The sequence below is a fragment of the Hordeum vulgare genome, chromosome 7H (assembly GCF_904849725.1).
Source record: "Hordeum vulgare subsp. vulgare chromosome 7H, MorexV3_pseudomolecules_assembly, whole genome shotgun sequence".
NCBI classification, from domain to species: Eukaryota; Viridiplantae; Streptophyta; class Magnoliopsida; order Poales; family Poaceae; genus Hordeum; species Hordeum vulgare.
Window position 1 is genome coordinate 546695722 of NC_058524.1, and position 13084 is coordinate 546708805.

Consider the following 13084-nt stretch of genomic DNA (forward strand, 5'->3'; position numbering starts at 1 on the left):
AGGTTGTGAAACAAAAAGGAGGAGATGGTCACATTGACTCGGTGTATTAATGAGCTATGTATATGCCCATCAATAGATACCAATGTGAATGAGTAGGGATTACCATGCAACGGATGCACGAGAGATATAAGTGTCTGAAAGCTCAAAAGAAGAACTAGTGGGTGTGCATCCAACTTGCTTGCTCACGAAGACCTAGGGCAATTTTGAGGAAGCCCGTCATTGGAATATACAAGCCAAGTTATATAACTAAAATTCCCACTAGTATATGGAAGTGTCAAACCAAGAAACTCTCTATCATGAAGAACATGGTGCTATTTTGAAGCACAAGTGTGGAAAAAGATAGTAGCATTGTCCCTTCTCTCTTTTTCTCTCATTTTTTGTTTGTTTGGGATCTTTGGCCTATTTTTTCAATTTTTTTGGTGGGCATCTTTGGCCTCTTTCTTTTTTTTATTTCCTCACATGGGTCAATGCTCTAATAATGATGATCATCAGACTTTTATTTAGTCACAACTCAATACTTAGAACAATGATGACTTTATAGGAAATGCCTCCGGAAGTGTATCGGGATGTGCAACGGTCTAGCTTGGTGTATGACGTTGAAACATCTCGCTAGCTATCTTACGATCATGCAAATGACAATATGAAAGTGACGGCACGTGTCATGAGACGGAACGGTGGGAGTTGCATGGCAATATATCTCGGAATGGCTATGAAAATGCCATAATAGGTAGGTATGGTGGATGTTTTGAGGAAGGTACATGGTGGGTTTGTGCACCGGCGAAAATTGCACGGCACTAGAGAGGCTAGCAATGGTGGAAGGTTAAAGTGCATCTATACCATGGACTCACATTAGTCATGAAGAACTCATATACTTATTGCGAAAGTTTTATTAGTAATCGAAACAAAGTGATAAATGCATACTCCTAGGGGAAGGCTTGGTGGGTGTTAACCATCGCGCGATCCCGACCGCAACACAAAGGATGACAATCAATAAATCAATTATGCTCCGACTTCCTAACATAGCGGTTCACCATACGTGCATGTTACGGGAATCACTAACTTCAACACAAGTATTTCTAGATTCACGACACCCTACTAATCATAACTCTAATATTACCAAATCCATGTCTCAAAACTAATTGAAAGGAATCAAACTTCTCTTTATAATTAATGCACAAGAATATGGAAGTTTTTAGTATATCCTCTTTGGATGCCTATCATCCTTAGGACTACTTTCATAGCACAAGCCAACTACCAAGTTACTCAGAGATAGCACTCTCAAAAAGATATAAGTGAAGATCGAGAGTTCTTATTTCTCAAAAATATGACACCGTGGTGCTCTAAAAAGATCTAAGTGAAGCACTAGAGCAAAGTTATCTAGCTCAAAAGATATAAGTGACGCACATGCGAGCTAAATTGCCTAACTCAAAAGATATAAGCGAAGCTCAAATAGTATTCTAGCAAAATTACGATGAGTGCATGTCTCTCTCAAAAGGTGTGCAGCAAGGATGATTGTGACACAACAAAAAGAAAAGACTCCTATAATACACGATGCTCCAAGCAAAACACATATCATGTGGTGAATAAAAATATAGCTCCAAGTAACGTTACCGATGGATTGAAGACGAAAGAGGGGATGCCTTCCCAGGGCATCCCCAAGCTTAGGATTTTTGGTGTCCTTGAATTTGGCTTGGGATGACTTGGGCATCCCCAAGCTTGAGCTCTTTACGCTCTTTATTCCATTGTCCATGAGAATCTCACCCAAAACTTGAAAACTCCACAACACAAAACTTAAACAGAAACTCGTGATATCATTAGCATAAGAAAACAAACCACCACCTCTTTAGGTACTGTAGAAAACTTGATTTCTATTTATATTGGTGTTATATTACTGTATTCTCACTTTTACATGGCTAATACCCCCCAATACTATCCATAGTTTCATCAAAATAAGCAATCAACACAACAAAAACAGAATCTGTCAAAAACAGACCAGTCTGTAGCAATCTGTATACTTCGTATACTTCTGGTATCTCAAAAATTCTGAACAAATATGACAATTTGGGCAATTGGCATATCATCCAGCAGCAAAAAGAATCAACTCAAATGCTCTTTCTAGATAAAAATGAAAAATGATTTCGTGAGCGCAAAGTTTCTGTCTTTTTCAGCAAGATCAAACAACCAACACCAAAACTGATCATAAAGGTTTTTCTTGGCACAAACACAAAAAGAAACACAAAAAACACAATCATAACAGAATTATGTCGGCGTGGACGCAACAAAACAGAAAGCAAAAAGCAAAGATAAATTCATTGGGTTGCCTCCCAACAAGCGATATTGTTTAACGCCCTTAGCTAGGCATAAGGCGATAGAATCATGTATCGTCGTCTTTGGTGCTCAAACCATAAGTAGCCCTCATCATGGATTCATAAATCAATCTTATTTTCTTTCTAGGAAAATGTTCCATGCCCTTCTTTAATGGAAATTGAAATTTAATATTTCCTTCCTTCATATCGATGACAGCATCGATAGTCCTTAGGAAAGGTCTACCAAGAATGATAGGACATGTCGGATTGCAATCAATATCAAGCACAATGAAATCCACGGGTACATAGTTCCTATTTGCAATAATAAGAACATCATTGATCCTTCCCATGGGTTTCTTAACAGTAGAATCTGCAAGATGCAAATTAATAGAGCACTCATCAATCTCATTGAAGCCTAGAACATCACATAAATACCTTGGAATCGCGGAAACACTAGCACCCAAATTACACAAAGCATTGCATTCATAGTTTTTGATCCTGATTTTGATAGTAGGTTCCCACTCATCATGAAGTTTTCTAGGAATAGAAACTTCCAATTCAAGTTTCTCTTCAAGAGATTTCATCATAGCATTGATGATATGATCGGTAAAGGCTTTGTTTTGGCTATAAGCGTGTGGAGAGTTTAGCATGGATTGCATCAAGGAAATACATTCAATCAAAGAGCAATTATCATAATTGAATTCCTTGAAATCCAAAGTAGTAGTTTCATTACTACTCAAAGTTTTGATATCCTCTACTCCACTTTCAATGCTTTTAGCATCAAGATAGATAGACTTCGAATCATTGGGGCGTTTCTCAACCAAAGTGGATTCATATCCAGCCCCATCATCATTAGGTTTGACATTAGAAAACAAGGATTCAATAGGAGTCACACCAAGCACTTTAAGATCTTCGTGATTCTCATCACGAGAACACGCCTTTTTAAGTCATTCATGTCTAGCACGAATTTGGGCGGTTCTTTCTTTACTCTCATTCATGGAAACACGCATAGCTTTCAAAGTTTCATCCATATTGATCTTGGGAGGAGCACACCTCACTTTCAAAGCATCAATATCAAGAGACATTCTATCAACGCTCCTAGCCAAATCATCAATTTTGAGCAGTTTTTCTTCTATGGACGCATTGAAAATCTTTTGCGAGTTGATAAACTCTTTAATATTACTCTCTAGATTAGAGGGTAATTTATTGTAATTTCCATCAGCATTGTTGTAGGGATTGCCAAATTTATTAGAGGGATTACTAGGAAAAGGCCTAGGAATATAGTTTCCTCTAAAAGCATTATTATTGCCAAAATTATTCCTACCAACAAAATTAACGTCCAAGCTCTCATTGCTACTCTCAATCAAGGAAGACAGGGGCATATCATTTGGATCTAAAGGAGCACCTTTACTAGTAAACAATTTCATTAACTCATCCATCGTAGCACTCAACGAGTTAATTTCTTCTATAGCGTGCACTTTTTTACTAGTGGGTGACCTTTCAGTGTGCCATTGAGAATAGTTTGTCATGATATTGTCTAGGAGTTTTGTGACTTCTCCAAATGTGATTTCCATGAAAGTTCCACCGGAGACGGAGTCAAGGATATTTCTAGAAGCAAAATTCAACCATCATAGAAGATTTGTATAATCATCCAAAAACTCAAGCCATGAGCGGGGCAATTTCTAATCATCAATTGCGAGATTGTGCAACATGTTCATGATCTAGTTGCTTAAAGTTCATGATATCATTACGGAGAGAGATAATCTTAGCCGGTGGAAAATACTTGGATATATAAGCATCTTTGCACTTGTTCCAAGAATCAATACTAATTTTGGGCATAGATGAAAACCAAGTTTTTGCTCGATCTCGCAATGAGAACGGAAATAGCTTCAATTTAATCACATCATTATCCACATCTTTCTTCTTTTGCATATCACATAACTCAATGAAGGTATTAAGATGGGATGCGGCATCTTCACTAGGAAGGCCGGAAAATTTCTCTTTCATAACAAGATTCAGCAAAGCAGCATTGATTTCATATGATTCCGCACTAGTGGCGGGAGTGATACGTCTCCAACGTATCTATAATTTTTTATGGTTTCATGCTATTATCTTGTCAAACTTTGGATGTTTTGCATGTCTTTTATTTATTTTTTGGGACTAACTTATTAACTCAATGCCAAGTGCCAGTTCCTGTTTTTTCCATGTTTTTGACCCCTTTCAGAGGAGATTCTGAAACGGAGTCCAAACGGAAGAAAATCCCTGAAAAGATTTTTTTTTGGAACGGAAGAAGATTGGAGAACTTGGGAGGCAAGGCAGGGGAGCCCCAGGGGCCCCACAAGCCCCCACTCTGCGGCCAGGGGGAGCCACGCCATCCAGGCTTGTGGGCCCCCTGGAGGTCCCCTGATCTAGGTCTTTCGCCTATATAATCCCAAAAATTCTAGAAAAAATCAGGAGATCATCGCAATCACTTTTCCGTCGCCGCAAGCTTCTGTCTCCGCAAGATCCCATCTGGGGCACGTTCTGGTGCCCTGTCGGAGGGGGGATTCGGACACGGAGGGCTTCTTCATCAACACCATGACCTCTCCGATGATGCGTGAGTAGTTCACCATACACCTACGGGTCCATAGCTAGTAACTAGATGGCTTCTTCTCTCTCTTGGATCTTCAATACAAAGTTCTCCATGATCTTCAAGGAGATCTATCTGATGTAATCTTCTTTTGCGGTGTGTTTGTCGAGATCCAATGAATTGTGGATTTATGATCAGATTATCTATGAATCTTATTTGAGTTTCTTCTGATCTCTCTTATGCATGATTTCATATCCTTGTAATTCTCTTCGAGTTGTGGGTTTTGTCTGGACAACTAGATCTATGATTCTTGCAATGGGAGAAGTGCTTGGTGTTGGGTTCATACCGTGCAGTGACCGCACCTAGTGACAGAAGGGGTAGCGAGGCACGTATCGTGTTATTGCCATCAAGGGTAAAAAGATGGGGTTTTCATCATTGGTTTGAGATTATCCCTCTACATCATGTCATCTTGCTTAAAGCGTTACTCTGTTCGTCATGAACTCAATACACTAGATGCATGCTGGATAGCGGTCGATGTGTGGAGTAATAGTAGTAGATGCAGAAAGTATCGGTCTACTTGTCTCAGACGTGATGCCTATATGTATGATCATTGCCTTAGATATCGTCATGACTTTGCGCGGTTCTATCAATTGCTCGACAGTAATTTGTTCACCCACCGTAACACTTGCTATTTTGAGAGAAGCCTCTAGTGAAAACTATGGCCCCCAGGGTCTACTCCACACCATATTTTTAGCCTTACTCTTTTTACTTCGTTGCACTTTCCGCCTTCAGATCTCACTTTGCAAACAATCTTGAAGGGGTTGACAACCCCTTTGAAGCGTTGGGTGCAAGCTTGTTTGTGTTTGTGCAGGTACTTTGGACTTGACGAGGCCCTCCTTCTGGTTCGATACCTTGGTTCTCAAACTGAGGGAAATACTTACTGCTCCTGTGCTGCATCACCCTTTCCTCTTCAAGGGAAAAACCGACGCAAACCAGAGAAGTAACAAGAAGAATTCCTACGCGCCAGGGAAGGGCTTTTGTTGCCGCAGTAGAAGAATTTCTGGTGTCGTTGCCGGGGAGGAAGATCAAGTCAAGAACTCATCCAAGTAGGTGTCGCAAACTCATCTCTTGCATTTACTTTGTTTGCCAGTTGCCTCTCGTTTTCCTCTCCCCCACTTCACCAATTTGCCTTTTTCGTTCGATTTCTCGTACGCCTTTTCGTTCGCCTTTTTCTCTCGCTTGCTTTCTGCTCGCCTGTGTGGGATAGTCTATCTTGATGGCTAGATCCACCACTTCAAACGATACTCTCGAGAGCGAAGTCCTCAATTTCAGACAAATTGAGGAAGAAAACTTAAAGGACGCTTGGTATAGGATTTGTAGCGCTCAGAGTAGATCTACTCATAAGCAATCCACTACCGTCTTGCTTAGCAGTTTTTATGTGGGTGTTTCTCCTTGGAATAGGTATATTCTTGACACCATCGTAGGTGGAAATTTCTTGGGTAGCCATACCATTGATTCTTACGGAGTTGTGATGAATTTGGTAGGCTCACCCCCACTCTTGGTTAATGGAACTACCTTAACTCTGGAACATGTGATGCGTAGACTGGACGTTATTGAAAATAAAGTCGCTACGACTGAACTCATTGAGAATTTGGATAAAAAGATCCACAATCAAATCACTCAGTATGGATCCAAGGTGGGAATGGTTTTGAAAAGTTTAAAGGAGAAGGAACCCACAGTTAACGAAAAGCTAGGTCATGATTCCGCTAGAATTGGCAAACTAGAGGATGTTATAACCAACTTGGGTTCCGCTTTTGTCGCTGTGCAGAATACTCCAAATTTGACCCGCAATAAAATCACCAAGTCTGTCTTTGTCCCTAAAAGTAGTGGTGAATCATCCAGCAAGAAAGATGAAAACCTTAAGATGCTTAGTGATCACGCCACTTATGGTTTGAGCACCAAAGACGACGATACGTGATTCTATCGCTTCTATGCCTAGCTAAGGGCGTTAAACAATAGCGCTTGTTGGGAGGCAACCCAATGAATTTATCTTTTTCTTTCTGTTTTGTTGCGTCCACACTTTCACAATTCTGTTGTGATTGTGTTTTTTGTGTTTCTTTTTGTGTTTGAGCCAAGCAAAGCCTTTATGATTAGTCTTGGTAATGGTTGTTTGATCCTGCTGGAAAAAGACAGAAACTTTTCGCTCACGAGATGATTTTTCATTTTTATTCAGAAAGATATTTTGAGTTGATTATTTTTTCTACTGATTGATATGCTTTTTTCCTAGGCCGTCGCAATTTTTCAGATTTTTTGAGGTACCAGAAGTATACGAAGTATACAGATTGCTACAGACTGGTCTGTTTTTGACAAATTCTGTTTTTGTTGAGTTGGTTGCTTGTTTTGATGAAACTATGGTTAGTATCGGGGGGGTACTAGCCATGGAAAAGTGATAATACATTAGCCCATCATCAATATAGATGGAATTCAAGTTTGCTACAGTACCAAAAGAAGTGCTAGTTTGTTTTCTTGTACTAATGTTATCACAAGTTTCTGTTTAAGTTTTGTGTTGTGAAGTTTTCAAGTTTTGGGTGATATTCTCATGTACAAAGAGATAAGGAGTGGAAAGAGCTCAAGCTTGGGGATGCCCAAGGCATCCCAAGCCAAATTCAAGGACACCAAAAAGCCTAAGCTTGGGTATGCCCCGGGAAGGCATCCCCTCCTTCGTCTTCAATCCATCGGTAACATTACTTGGAGCTATATTTTTATTCACCACATGATATGTGTTTTGCTTGGAGCGTCTTGTATCTTAGGAGTCTTTTTTTGTTGTTGTGTCACAATCATCCTTGCTGCACACCTTTTTGAGAGAGAGAGAGAGAGACATGCACTCATTGTGATTTTGCTAGAATGCTCATAGTGCTTCACTTATATCTTTTGAGCTAGATACTTTTGCTCTAGTGCTTCACTTATATCTTTTGAACTAGATACTTTTGCTCTTGTGCTTCACTTATATCTTTAGAGCACGGTGGTGCGTGATTTGGTAGTTGGCTTATGCTATGAAAGTAGTCCCAAATGTGCTAGGTACCCAAAGAGGATGCAAAAACCTCCATCTTCATGTGCATTGAGTAGAAAGAGAAGTTTTGATTCCTCTCAATTAGTTTTGAGACATGGATTCGGTAATATTAAGAGTTATGTTAGTAGGGTGTTGTGTATCTAGAGATACTTGTGTTGGAGTTAGTGATTCCCGTAGCATGCACGTATGGTGAACCGCTATGTTAGGAAGTCGGAGCATAATTGATCTATTGATTGTCATCTTTTGTGTTGAGGTCGGGATCGCGCGATGGTTTACACCTACCAACCCTTCCCCTCGGAGTATGCGTTTAGCACTTTGTTTCGATTACTAATAAAAACTTTCGCAACAAGTATGCGAGTTCTTCATGACTAATGTGAGCCCATGGTATAGATGCACTTTCACCTTCCACCATTGCTAGCCTCTCTAGTGCCGCACAATTCTCGCCGGTGCACAAACCCACCAAATTCCTTCCTCAAAACAGCCACCATATCTACCTACTATGGCATTTCCATAGCCATTCCGAGATATATTGCCATGCAACTACCACCGTTCCATCTCATGACTTGTGCCGTCACTCTCATATTGCCATTGCATGATCGTAAGATAGCTAGCGAGATGTTTCAACGTCATACGCCATGCTAGATCGTTGCACATCATGGTACACTGTCGGAGGCATTTCCTATGGAGTGATCATCACTGTGATCTTTGAGCTGTGAGTAAATAAAAGTGTGATGATCATCATTATTAGAGCATTGTCCCATGTGATGAAAAAAAAGAGGCCAAAGAGCCAAAAAAAAGAGAAAAAAAGAAAAAAAAGAGGCCTAAGAGCCCAAATGAAAAAAGAGAAAAAGAGAGAAGGGACAATGCTACTATCTTTTTCCACACTTGTGCTTCATGTTAGCACCATGTTCTTCATGATTGAGAGCTTCTTGCTTTGTCACTATCATATGCTAGTGGGAATCTTCATTATATAACTTGGCTTGTATATTCCAATGATGGGCTTCCTCAAAATTGCCCTAGGTCTTCGTGAGCAAGCAAGTTGGATGCACACCCACTAGTTTTCCTTTTGATCTTTCACATACTTATAGCTCTAGTGCATCTCTTGTATGGCAATCCCTACTCATTCACATTGATATCTATTAATGGGCATCTCCATAGCCTATTGATACGCCGAGTCAGTGTGACCATCTCCTACTTTTTTGTCTCACAACCACTACCACATTCTATTCCACTTATAGTGTTATATCCATGGCTCGCGCTCATGTATTGCGTGATAGTTATAAAAAGTTTGAGAAAGTAAGAGTGCGAAAACAATTACTTGGCCAATTCCGGGGTTGTGCATGATTTACATTAGTTGTGTGAGCATGATGGAGCATAGCCAGACTATATGATTTTGTAGGGATAACTTTCTTTGGCCTTGTTATTTTGAAAGTTCATGATTACTTTACTAGTTTGCTTGAAGTATTACTATTTTCATGTCAATAGCAAACTATTGTTTTGAATCGTACGGATCTGAACATTCATGTCACGTGAAAGAAGTTGCAAAGGACAACTATGCTAGGTAGCATTCCACATCAAAAATTCATTCTTTGTCACTTCCCTACTCGAGGACGAGCAGGAGTTAAGCTTGGGGATGCTTGATACGTCTCCAATATATCTATAATTTTTGATGGTTCCATGCTATTATCTTGTCAAACTTTGGATGTTTTGCATGCCTTTTATTTATTTTTTGGGACTAACTTATTAACTCAGTGCCAAGTGCCAGTTCCTGTTTTTTCCATGTTTTTGACCCCTTTCAAAGGAGATTTTGAAACGGAGTCCAAACGGAAGAAAATCCCCGAAAAGATTTTTTTTGGAAAGGAAGAAGATCAGAGAACTTGAGAGGCAAGGCAGGGGAGCCCCAGGGGCCCCAAAAGCCCCCACCCCGCGGCCAGGGGGATCCACGCCATCCAGGCTTGTGGGCCCCCTGGAGGTCCCCTGACCTAGGTCTTTCGCCTATATAATCCCAAAAATTCCAGAAAAAAATAGGAGATCATCGCAATCACTTTTCCACCGCCGCAAGCTTCTGTCTCCGCAAGATCCCATCTGGGGCACGTTCTGGTGCCCTGCCGAAGGGGGGATTCGGACACGGAGGGCTTCTTCATCAACACCATGACCTCTCCGATGATGCGTGAGTAGTTCACCATACACCTACGGGTCCATAGCTAGTAACTAGATGGCTTCTTCTCTCTCTTGGATCTTCAATACAAAGTTCTCCATGATCTTCACAGAGATCTATCCGATGTAATCTTCTTTTGCGGTGTGTTTGTCGAGATCCGATGAATTGTGAATTTATGATCAGATTATCTATGAATCTTATTTGAGTTTCTTCTGATCTCTCTTATGCATGATTTCATATCCTTGTAATTCTCTTTGAGTTGTGGGTTTTGTCTGGCCAACTAGATCTATGATTCTTGCAATGGGAGAAGTGCTTGGTGTTGGGTTCATACCGTGTGGTGACCTCACCCAGTGATAGAAGGGGTAGCGAGGCACGTATCGTGTTGTTGCCATCAAGGGTAAAAAGATGGGGGTTTCATCATTGGTTTGAGATTATCCCTCTACATCATGTCATCTTGCTTAAAGCGTTACTATGTTCGTCATGAACTCAATACACTAGATGCATGCTGGATAGCGGTCGATTTGTGGAGTAATAGTAGTAGATGCAGAAAGTATCGGTCTACTTGTCTCGGACGTGACGCCTATATGTATGATCATTGCCTTAGATATCGTCATGACTTTGCGCGGTTCTATCAATTGCTCGACAGTAATTTGTTCACCCACCGTAACACTTGCTATTTTGAGAGAAGCCTCTAGTGAAAACTATGGCCCCGAGGGTCTACTCCACACCATATTTTCAGCCTTACACTTTTTACTTCGTTGCACTTTCCGCCTTCAGATCTCACTTTGCAAACAATCTTGAAGGGATTGACAACCCCTTTGAAGCGTTGGGTGCAAGCTTGTTTGTGTTTGCGCAGGTACTTTGGACTTGACGAGGCCCTCCTTGTGGTTCAATACCTTGGTTCTGAAACTAAGGGAAATACTTACTGTTCGTGTGCTGCATCACCCTTTCCTCTTCAAGGGAAAAACCGAGGCAAACCAGAGAAGTAACAAGAAGAATTCCTACGCGCCAGGGAAGGACTTTTGTTACCGCAGCAGGAAGAAATCGGAGTACTAATAAAATCATTATTATTAGTATTTGAGAAGTCACAAAGTTTGGTGTTTTCAGTCATGGTGACTTCAGCAAGCAGACAAGCACACAAGCGAACAGAAAGCAAGCGAAAGAAAAGGGCGAACGAAAAAGGCAAATATTTTTTGTAATTTTTGTTTTTCAGACGTGGGGAGAGGAAAACGAGAGGCAAAAAAAAAAGTAAATGCAAGAGATGAGTTTGCGACGGTTACTTGGATAAGCTTCACTTAGAATAATCACCGGTGCCAGAGATTGACACGTTGGAGGAAGACTATTCTTGACTTGATGCTCCTCGGCAACGGCGCCAGAAATTGGCACATTGACGGGAGACTATTCTTGGCTTGATACCTCCTCCCCGGCAACGGAGCCATAAATTCTTCTTGCTGCCTCTTGAGCTTGCGTTGGTTTTTCCCTTGAAGAGGAAAGGGTGATGCAACACAGTAGCAGTAAGTATTTCCCTCAGTTTGAGAACCAAGGTATCAATGCAGTAGGAGTACCAAGCCAAGTCTCCAAAGTACCTGCGCAAAACAGCAAACTTGCACCCAACGCTACAAAGGGGTTGTCAACCCCTTCACGATTGATTGCAAGGTGAGATCTGAAGGCGGAAAGTGCAACAAAGTAAAAGTGCAGGGCTGAAAATATGATGTGAAGTAGACCCGGGGGCCATAGTGTTCACTAGAGGCTTCTCTCATGATAGCAAATATTATGGTGGGTGAACGAATTACCATCGAGCAATTGATAGAACCGCGCAAAGTCATGACGATATCTAAAGCAATGATCATACATATAGGCATCACGTCCGAGACAAGTAGACCAATACTTTCTACATCTACTACTATTACTCCACACATCGACCGCTATCCAGCATGCATCTAGTGTATTAAGTTCATGACAAACGGAGTAACGCCTTAAGCAAGATGACATGATGTAGAGGGATAAATTCATGCAATAGATCTAAACCCCATCTTTTTATCCTTGATGGCAACAACACGATACGTGCCTCGCTACCCCTTCTGTCACTTGGTGAGGTCACCGCACAGTATGAACCCAAAACCAAGCACTTCTCCCATTGCAAGAATTATACATCAAGTTGGCTAAACGAAAACCACAACTCGAAGAGAATTACAAGGATACGAAATCATGCATATAAGAGATCAGAAGAAACTCAAATAAGATTCATAGATAATCTGATCATAAATTCACAATTCATCGGATCTCGACAAACACGCCGCAAAATAAGATTACATCAGATAGATATCCATGAAGATCATGGAGAACTTTGTATTGAAGATCCAAGAGAGAGAAGAAGCCATCTAGCTACTAGCTATGGACCCGAAGGTCTGTGGTGAACTACTCACGCATCATCAGAGAGGCAATGGTGTTGATGAAGAAGCCCTCCGTGTCTGAATCCCCCCCTCCGGCAGGGCACCAGAACGTGCCCGAGATGGGATCTTGCGGAGACAGAAGATTGCGGCGGCGAAAAAGTATTTTGGTGGCTCCTTTCCATGGTTTCAGATTTTTAGGGAATTTATATGTGGAAGAACTAGGGCAGGGGAGCCACAGGGGGCCCACAAGCTTGCTAGCCCCGCCCCCTAGGTCGGGCCTGGGTGGCTTGTGACCTCCTCCGAGGTCCCCTACCTTGGTTCTCAAGTCTCTTGCGTGTCTTCTGTTATGGAAAAAATCATTCCGCAAATTTTATTCCGTTTGGACTCCGTTCAATATTCTCCTCTGAAAAAGGTCAAAAACACGGAAAAAACAGGAACTGGCACTTGGCACTGAGTTAATAGGTTAGTTCCCAAAAAGATATAAAATAGCATATTCATGCATACAAAACATCCAAAGATGACAAGATAATAGCATGGAACGATCAAAAATTATAGATACGTTGGAGACGTATCAACCGTCTTCAGTGG